General features: G+C 40.8%; 1 protein-coding gene across 1 annotated transcript in view; it reads left to right on the top strand.

Moving 5' to 3' along the window:
- Nucleotides 1-6,834: 6,834 nt before the first annotated feature.
- Lyst (lysosomal trafficking regulator) overlaps nt 6,835-10,092 on the top strand; it is a 96,887-nt gene continuing 93,629 nt past the window's right edge. The window contains exon 1 of the mRNA XM_090318768.1: nt 6,835-7,802. The gene's annotated coding sequence lies outside the window, so the exon portion shown is untranslated. The remainder of the gene's footprint in view (nt 7,803-10,092) is intronic.

Below are 10,092 nucleotides of genomic sequence, written 5' to 3'. Positions count from 1 at the left end.
CACAGCCAGCTTCAGCCACACATGCAAGTAGCCAATAGGGTTACAGCCTAGTGTTTGAATTTACCTATCACCTTAGATGGAGTTGGTGCTCAAATTGGGCAGGTCTCCACACAAATCAGCACCCCCCCCCCAAACCAAGCAGATATCCCGCCTCATGGGGGGTGGGGATAAGGTTGCCCCTCCCTAGAAAGGCAAACGTGGCTGGGCTGCTTTACCATTGTTGGCCTTCCACAATGGGGCAGGGAGCTCTTAGCACATTTAAGATGGTGTCAGTCCCTGCTCCCCTTAACAACCAGGACAATATGTTGTAGAAATCTAAATGTTTCAACACCCTTCCTCCCCACAATGGGAAGAAATACATACTTTGCTGATTATCTGTTAGTTTTCTGCTGTCTGCCCACACTTGCACAGACTCATTCTCTTCCCTCCCAGTCTGTTCTGTTTCTCTATGGATGGTTCTCACCAGTACCTTTGATTCCTTTTTGTTCCTGCCACCTCGATTCCCACTTCTGGATCAGCAGTAATATCTGCATTCTTCACTGCTAAACCCACACTTCGGAATCTTGTTGTGGAATCTGAATTGATACCACCAGAAATCCATGGCTTTTACCTTTTGCTGATCTCTCAAGACCACCTGTAAATACTCTTTTTTTAAATCTTTCATCACAATTCTGTCCTACTGGATTATCTCCCCCAATTTTTAAAAAAATTACTTAGGGCTGGGAGTTTAGCCTAGTGGTAGAGTGCTCACCTAGCATGTATGAAGCTCTGGGTTCGATTCCTGGTACCACATACATAGACAAAGCCAAAAGTGGAACTGTGGCTCAAGTGACAGGGTGCTAGCCTTGAGCAAAATAAAGTCCAAGGACAGTGTCCAGGTCCTGAGTTCAAGCCCCAGGACTGGTAAAAAAAAAAAATCACTTAGCCCCCTCAGCCCCAGCTCAACTTTCTCAGCAGCCATCTTTGTCTGTTGAATGAGAAAGTGGAGGTTTCTCAGCTCTTGAGGTCCTCCCTGACCTTTTTGTTTTGTCCTAGGCCTTTAACTTAGGGCCTGGGCCTGTCCCTGAGCTTTTTTTTTTTTTTTTGCTAAAGAGTAGACTTTATCACTTTGAGCCAGAGTGCCATTTCTGGTTTTCTGGTGGTTAACTGAAGATAATAGGCTCTTGTCCTTTCCAGGCCAGGGTGTTTTCGAACCTTGATCCTCAGATCTCAGTCTAATTTGTAGCTAGGATCACAGGAGTCAGCCCCTGGTACCTGGCTCCTTCCTGACTTTTATTTGTTAGGTTTTCTGGACCTGCACGCATCCTTGCCTGACTTCCTTCAGCCCCAGAGAAGGATGTGTCCCTCCTGCCCTTTACACTTACCTAGCCTCCTCACTTCTATTGTTGATCTGGTCTTCACTCATTCCTGTTGGCTTTTGTTCTTCATTTATTCCTTTTTTTGTCCCAATCTTCTATGTCTTACCATTGCTGGTCATAGTGGCATCCTATTAAGTTGATTTGTCTCGGAAAAGGAAAAAAAAATATGACCCTGATATTTAGCCTTTGTTTATTTCCTTGGTTAAATACTCCACTGTGACTGAGTTTAAGGTACTAGCATGCTGTGAGATGCCAGGGTGTGGTACACACAATCAAGGCCCTGTTTCTTCCTCCTTACAGCCTAAAAATATACCCAGGTTCTCCATTATGAAACAAACAAGCTAGTTGAAGCCAAATACTTTTTTCCTTTCTTGGTCTGTGGCTTCTTTCTCAGTTTCCTCCTTTTCATTTCTAGTCATACTTTCTTGAAGAATAATCTGTGTTTTATACTATTTCCTTATTTTGGCTGATATTGGAAACCCGTTGGTAGACTTGGCTTGGTTGTTGAGAAAGGCATGCATTTTTTTTGTTAGTCCTGAGGCTTCAACTCTGGGCCTGGGTGCTGAGCTCTTCAGCTCAAGGCTACCACCCTATCCCTGGGCCTGGGCGATGTCCCTGAGTTCTTCAGCTCTAGGTTACCGCCCTATCTCTTCAGCCACAGCCCCACTTCCTGTTTTCTGGAGGTTAATTGGAGATTAGAGTCTCTCTGTCTATAGTGCCTGGGCTGGGCTGGCTTTGAACTGGGATCCTCAGATCTCAGCCTCCTGAGTAGCTAGGATTACAGGTGTGAGCCACGAGACCCAGCAAAGGTATGCATTTTGAGCATTACTGAAATTGGAATGATTAGTATAGATTAGTCTCAGTTTCCCTGGAAAGTAGTTGGTCATTGGCCTCTTAGAGAGAGGACTTAAGCTCATGAGACCGAGTTGGGGGAGGTATTGCTCTGTCAGTGACTCTGCACACATGCCTTGGCACAGACTGAGGTTACTTTGGTGATGCAGCAAAAGTGGATGTTCTGTAAGTGGTAGCTATGAATAAATAATACACAGCAAGAGGAAAACAGCAAAGCTGGTGTGTTAGTTTCTCATCATCATGATAGAAACCTTTAGGAGGAAATATCTATTTTCACTCTGGTTCAGAGGTTTTTGTCCCTGGTTAGTTGGCCTCATTGTTTTGGGCCTGAAGGGAGAAAGGGGCGGAAGGGACATGGGTCTGAGGCTGTATACCTCACCATAGCCAGAAAGCACACAGAGAGGTAACAGGAAAGGTCTAGACTCCATCTTTTACCACCTCCCAATGGTCTGTTCAATTTGAATACAACAATGGAGGCAACCACTAAATAGGTCCAAGACCTCCTGGTCTAATTGTCTTTCACATTCATACCCAGAGGTGTGCTTTACTGTGAAAGACCTCTGGGGGTGTCTCAGTTCTGTCATTTCATAATCAAAATTATTCATCATAACTAGGATGTAGCAAATTAAAGTGTAGAGTTTCTAAAGTTCAAAGAAAGGGCAGGTAAAATGCCCTCAGTGTAACCTCTTGGGCAAAAGTGGCTATAAAGCAATTGCTGAATCTTTATGGAACAATTGGAAATCACACATGAAGGGAAAGGGAGAGATTAAAGTGTTCAAATGCAGGGATTTTTTTTTTTTTGGTCAGTCGTGGAGCTTGAACTCGGGGCCTGGGCTCTGTCCCTGAACTCTTTAGCTCAAGGCTAGTGCTCTATCCCTGGAGCCACAGCACCACTTCTGGGTTTTCTGGTGGTTATTTGGAGATAAGAGTCTCATGGACTTTCATGTCCAGGCTGGCTTGGAATTGGGATCCTCAGATCTCAGCCTCCTCAGTAGTTAGGATTACAGGCGTGAGTCACTGGCACCCGGCAAAATGAAGGGATTTTATATAACATGTGCACAAGGTGGAAAGAAGGATAATAATGGAACCAAAGAACAAACCAGAACTGTGATGAGCTGAGATCTCACAAAAGGTTAAGACATATCTTCTACATTTAATGTAGAGAGAATGGAGATAAATGGTAGATTCTTATTAACAAGCTGACTCTATACCTGGATACAAAGAATAAAGGAAAAGTTCTTAGCTTCTGTTCTTTGTATTCCCCCATATGGATGGTGAGCTGCACACAGAATGACAGAGGTAGAAGTAAGGAAAGGGAAGTAATAGTGGAAGGTGGGAAGAGACAGGCAACTTGAAGTTCACGTCTCACAGCTAGATTCTGAGAAGATTTGTTAATGTGTTTGCCCAACTGATGTGATAGTCTTGAGTAATTATGGTGGAAATGTGAAAACTTGCAGAAGACTGTGGGAGGGGAAATGCTGCAGAATTAAAAACACTGTACACTCCACAGACTTTACTGAACTTGGTGTTGTCTCCCCAAAGACTTTAAAAGACTCACAGATGTTTATAAAAGGAAAAGATGAGCAGTGAAATTTGTGTAATTCTTTAAAAAGAATTCATTCTAGATAACCTGAATTTCCTTTTTTTTTTTTTTTGGCATAGATGCTACATGTGCAGTTGAGGAGAATGTTGCAGCAGTTAACATTTAGATTTCCTTGAGATATTGGACAGTTTTTCTATCATCCCATTCCTGGGGACCCAAAGAAGAGCTCAGTTACTCCAGGCTGTATGTACTACAGTTTCTGGACAACGGAATTCAGTCTTAGTAGTCTAGGGTGAAGCCTCTTAGGAGTAACTGGTTTTGACCCAGTTACAAGAAGCAGCAATAAAACAAACCAAAAACTGCGCGGTCTTCACACTGCTGCATGTGTACACACGTGCTCTGACATTCTTCATCTGTTAGATGAACTGCCAGGGTCGTGTGCCATTGGATCCTCTTAGTTTGCCTTCATTGTCCCTAGCACTGTCTCTTTCCATTCTAGTTTTTCATTGACCTTTCTTCCTTGGTTGTGGTTAACATGCTGTAAGTTCAAAGAGATGCTCGAATGTCAGTCTTGAGAATTGTTTTATCCTTTGCTCTTCTTGAGCTAGCACCTGTTGCCTGCATGCCTTGTAACAGTACTTCTAAATAGAACTGTCTAGATTGCTTGCTTTTGTTCTGTCAGGACCCTTACTCTCTTGAGATCATTCTGTGACAAGGTTGTCGGGAACTTTCATGTTCCTAAATCCACTGATTAATTTCCAGTCTTCCTCTTCCTTCATCTCTTAGCATGATTTTATATTGTTGCTCCCCCTTCCCTGTTCTGAGCTTTCTGTGCTTGATTTCCAGGAGCAGCATGCTGCCAACTTGTCTCCCAACTTTCTTGCTGTTCCTTCTCTCTCCTATGCTAACTGCTTCTTCTCCCTGATTCAGTCATGTGTAGCCCATTCTGGGCTTCATCTTGGGTCTCTCCTGTTCATTGCAGCGGCCACAAACAACATGTGGCTTTGGCTGCTATGTTAGCAGCAAAAAGTACAGAACAGCCCCATGCTATCAGCAAGTTCTCTTAGACAGCATTGCTCAGAATTTCATTCTAGTTGTCTCTGTCTTTTAAAAATATGCCTACAGGGGCCGAGAGTTTGGCCTAGTGGTAGAGTGCTTGCCTAGCATGCATGAAGACCTGGGTTCGATTCCTCGGTACCCCACATATATAGCAAAAAGCTGGAAGTGGTGCTGAGGCCCAAGTGGTAGAGTGCTAGCCTTGAGAAAGTCCAAGGACAGTGCTCAAGCCCTGAGCCCAAGCCCAGGACTGGCAAAAAAAAAAAAAATATGCCTACATGCTTAGAATTCCTTAATGTATAGTAAATATTATAATTATAAACATTCTAGACATATTGTTGGGACACATTTTTTCTATTTTGACCTTATAACAAGAGATATTGCGAATATAAAATTATAGTAATATATTGACTTTAAAATTGGACTTATAAAAATAAGGGGTAAGAAATAATAAGACACTCTATCCATACAAAGCTTGTTATTAGGGTATAAGAAAGTTAAATAACTGAGTAGTTACAAGGTATCTGTATAGTTCAGAAACAAGTAAATACGTATAATGTGTTAAAGGTATCTCTAAGCCTATTAATATATATATATATATTTCTAGACTGTGGAATTTGATATGAGTAGAATATATAATAATATAATGTAAAAATTGGGATACAAGTGGGTACTATTAGCTAATGCCTGTAATCCTAGCTATATGAGAGGCTAATTTTATGAGGATTATCGTTCTAGGCCAGCCAGGACAGAAAAATCTGAGCGACTCCATCTGAGTAGAAGCAGCTGGATGTGGTGGTGCATGCTTGTTATCCCAGGTACAATAAGAAACAAAAAATATTTCTGTGGTCTAGGCATATGCTCAGGCAAGAATGAAACCCTGTCTCAAAATATCAGTGCAGAAGAGGGCTGGAGGCATGGCTCAGCAGTAGAGTGCCTGCCAAGTTGGTGTGAGGCCCTGAGTTCAAATCCCAGTATAACCAAAACAGAATTGTGTATAAAGAGTGATGGCAGAGTCAAGGAGCTGCCTGCTGAAGTACATAATGATAGCCTTGGACAATCTGAAACTCATGGATACTGAGCTGGGCTTTGTCAAGTCTGAGCTAAACAAGCCATGTCTGTTTAAGAGCCTTAGAGAAGTCCCTCATTATGGCTTAGAAAATGTCTTTTAGTAAGAGCAAAAGAGTTGTGAGACATGAATCAGCCAATAGTTCCAGATACCACTAGCTGAGGAGTGTTAGTTGTCAGAGTAGTGGAAAACCATTTTTAGACTCATAATTTTGATGAATCATTTCTTTTTTCATAATTTCAGGGTTAAACCTATACAGGGTTTGATTAGCTCAGAAGCTGTCATGGGAGGCATATTAGCTCCTTTCCAGGGTTCCTCTGTTGAGTTGAGAAAGCTATACTGGCCACGGGTGGTCATCCAGAGGAGCCAGGGAGGGGGCCTGGCCTCGCTTGCAGCAGCATCCATCAGAAGGGGTGGTTTCTCCAACACACAAAGCTCTGTCTAGTCTCACATGCCTCTCTCTCCTTCCTTACCTTGTTTATTCTAAAGAGCCTAGAATAATGTCTGCTATGAGAAGTGTTTGCCAAGGAACCTCCACACAGCTTTCTACACTTGAGGGTTCTGAAGGATTTATTCCTTTTTATAAGAACCTTGTAATTAAAAATAAACCTTCAAAACTGTCATAAGAAGCATTTTGATATTTATTCCTAGCTCAGTGGAAGAGCTCTTGTCTGGCAAGCACAAGGTCCTTAGCTCTGGGGGAAAAGAGCTGTGAAAACTAAAGTGAAGGGGCCGGGAGTTTGGCCTAGTGGTAGAGTGCTTGCCTAGCATGCACGAAGACCCGGGTTCGAGTCCTTGGTACCCCACATACGTAGCAAAAAGCCGGAAGTGGTGCTGAGGCTCAAGTGGTAGAGTGCTAGCCTTGAGAAAGTCCAAGGACAGTGCTCAAGCCCTGAGCTCAAGCCCAGGCCTGGCAAAACAAACAAACAAACAAACAAACAAACAAAAAAAACAAAAAAAAAAACTAAAGTGAAGGGGGGACTAGATAGCTAAAGAAAAGCATCTTATTGCTATCCAAGAAGTAGGATTTTTTTTCCTCAGTAGTCTAGAAATAGTCATTATTGCATTGTACACGGTAACTAATTTATTTGAACAATTCTAGAATATGAAATTTGATGATTATCTATCACTGTCTGGTTTTGTGTTTTGAGTTCTCATCAATTACCCTGACAGGACAATGATACTTTTGGTCTTTCAGAACTCTGACTTATATACATGTAGATAATATGCCACCGTCCTTTCGATTACAGTGTTAGGACTAATACCAATTTGAGTCTGCTTGGTAGTTAACTTGTGATTTAGTGGGAGACAAAGAAGAGATCTGTGTTCACAGCACCATGTGTCAGGACTCCCTCCCTCAGAATTCACTTCTTAAAAGCTAAACTTTTTTTTTTTTAGTGTATGCCTGAGATTATAAAAATTTTGTTAGGGATGGGAGTGTGGCCTAGTGATAAAGTGCTTGCCTAGCATGCATGAAGCCCTGGGTTCGATACCTCAGCACCACATACCCAGAAAAAGCCAGAAGTGGTGCAATGGCTCAAGTGATGGAGTGCTAGCCTTGAAAAGGTCAAGGATGGTGCCCAGGCCCTGAGTTCAAAGCCCCAGGACTGGCCAAAAAAAAAAAAAAAAGAAATATACTCATTTTCTGGCTTATGTAACTAACTCCTCTGTACATCACTTCTACAATAACAATAAAGTATATGTTAAAAGAAAAAAATCTTTGTTGGTTGATCCATTAATATATATAAAGACTGGCCAATGATTTTATGTTAGAATTTTATTTGTTAAAATTCTGTATACTATTGGCATTAATGTATTTGTGCTTTTTTTTTTGTAGGTGAAGCTTTATTCTAAGAGTGTATTTCATCTAGTTTAATTACCCAAATTATATATTTGTAAATGTTACAGAAACATTAAAAGACTGGTAAGTATCTAATATAAGAAATATTAGCAATTAAAAAATTCAGTTTAGGGCCGGGAGGTTGGCCTAGTGGTTAAAGTGCTTGCCTAGCATGCATGAAGACCCAGGTTCGATTCCTCGGTACCACATACATAGAAAAAAGCCGGAAGTGGTGCTGAGGCTCAAGTGGTAGAGCTCTAGCCTTGAGAAAACCCAAGGACAGTGCTCAGGCCCTGAGCCCAAGCCCAGGACTGGCCAAAAAAAAAAAAAAATTCAGTTGAAGGCTTTGAAATAACATAGTTACATATCATTAATTTAGCCCCAGAGCAAAACCCTAAAGTTTCTGTTGGATGGTGGCTTATTCATGCCATAGCGTATTACAAAATAGCTTAAAGAAATGGACATAATGTTGCTGAAAGAAAACATTATAAATACATATAGTATAAGATATGAATTTTGCTTGGCATAGTAGCTCACACTTGTAATCCTAGATACTCAAGAGGCTGAGATCTGAGGATCAAGGTTCAAAGCCAGCCTGGGCACAAAAGAACACGAGACTCTTACCTCTAATTAACTTCTAGAAAACGGGAAGTGAGGCTTGGCTCAAGGATAGGGTGGTATCCTTGAGCTGAAGAGCTCAGAGACAATGCCCAGGCTGCGTTCAGGCCCTGTGACTCTCAAAAAAATTTTTTTTAATTAAAAAAAATTAAAAAACAGTTAATACTGAATAATTTTATATCTATGAATATGTATAATCAGGAAAAACATATATGTCTTTGTACATTAGGATGTGTAAAGAATGATTTTTACCAATATGTATCTTGTGCTGTAGGAAGTGATATTAAAGTAATTCCGTATTATACATGGTCCTTGTTCTTTCAGCTGGGACTGTAGGGTCGTAAAGGAAAACATATCTTCTTTCCTTTCATAAGTCATGGAAAAGCATTTTTTAAAGGTTACTGGTAGGCTCAAAATTGCTTTTTTGTTGTTGTTAGCTCACAGTAATACAAGAGGGGTTTCATTATTATATCCACACATGTTTGTGATACATTCTAGTCAATTTCACCTCCTCTCAAAAGTACTTTTAACCTTAAAATAAACTGTTTTAAACTGTTTTGAAACTTTGGTGTGTGTGTGTGCATGTGTGAGTGCCTGTGTGAGTGCCTGTGTGTGTGAGTACCTGTATGTGTATGAGTTGTGGGGCTTGAACTCAGGGCCTAGGCACTGTCTCTGAGCTCTTTTGCTAAAGGCTAGAGCTCTGCCATTTTGAGCCACAGTGCCACTTATCAAAACTCTTTTGATACTTTGTTGTTCATGATTTTTCCTTTCCAAATACTTGTTTTTTCCATACCACCTTTTTCATCTGTTTTGTCTTACTGTTTTTCTGCATATTAAAATGTCACATTGAGCTGGGCACTGTGGCTCAAGCCTGTAATCTCAGGAGGCTGAGAGATCTGAGAATCAAGGGTCAAAGTCAGCCCAGATACAAAAGAACCTAAGACTCTTATCTCCATTTAATCTCTAGAAAACTGGAAGTGGGGATTTGCTCAAGGGTATGACAGTAGCCTTGAGCTGAAGAGCTCAGGGACAGTGCCCAGGCTGAGTTCAAGCCCCATGACCCACAAAATAAACAAACAAACAAACAAACAAATAATAAAATAAAATGTCACATTTGTTTTTATTTGATTTATATGTCTTAAAGCCAAGTGTCCTAACTTCACCTGCTAGTATTCTTCAATTTTTTTCTTACCAAATAGGAATCTTTCTTAACCCTGTTAACTGAGCTTATTTTTGAATAGGGTGTTGTGTTTATTTAGGAACTGGCCTGGGCCACAATTCTCTTTCCTTTTAACAATTCTCTTTCCAATTTTCTGAGATGACAGACATATGTCACCATGCTCAACTGTTGATATGGATCACACAAATTTCCTCCTGTCACCTGCTCACATGCTGGCCTCCAAACTCAGTTCTCATCTCTGAGTCCTGAGTAGCTAGGATTATATAGTCATGAGCCACCATGCCTAGCTTGTTTATCTGTTTTAAAACAGATTCAAAACAGATTTGATCTTAACTTCTACCACCCACTGGTATCTTCTCTCTATCTTACCTTTCCAAGCTATGCTAAGGCATTTCAGACCTGGCACTCATTTCTCCTATGCAGGAGTTATTTAAGAAATGCCTGCATAGTTTAGAACTATGTGTGAGAATATTATAAGGTTAAGACCAATAATCCAGTAATTTTATGTCTATTTTCATTTAGAAACAAACTTCACAGTTTGAAGGTAAATGTGTATTCATTTTTCTAATCATTTTT

This window comes from Megascapheus bottae, chromosome 26 (assembly GCF_031878675.1).
Source record: "Megascapheus bottae isolate mThoBot1 chromosome 26, mThoBot2.hap1, whole genome shotgun sequence".
NCBI lineage: Eukaryota > Metazoa > Chordata > Mammalia > Rodentia > Geomyidae > Megascapheus > Megascapheus bottae.
This window is presented reverse-complemented; position numbering and strand designations above follow the sequence as displayed.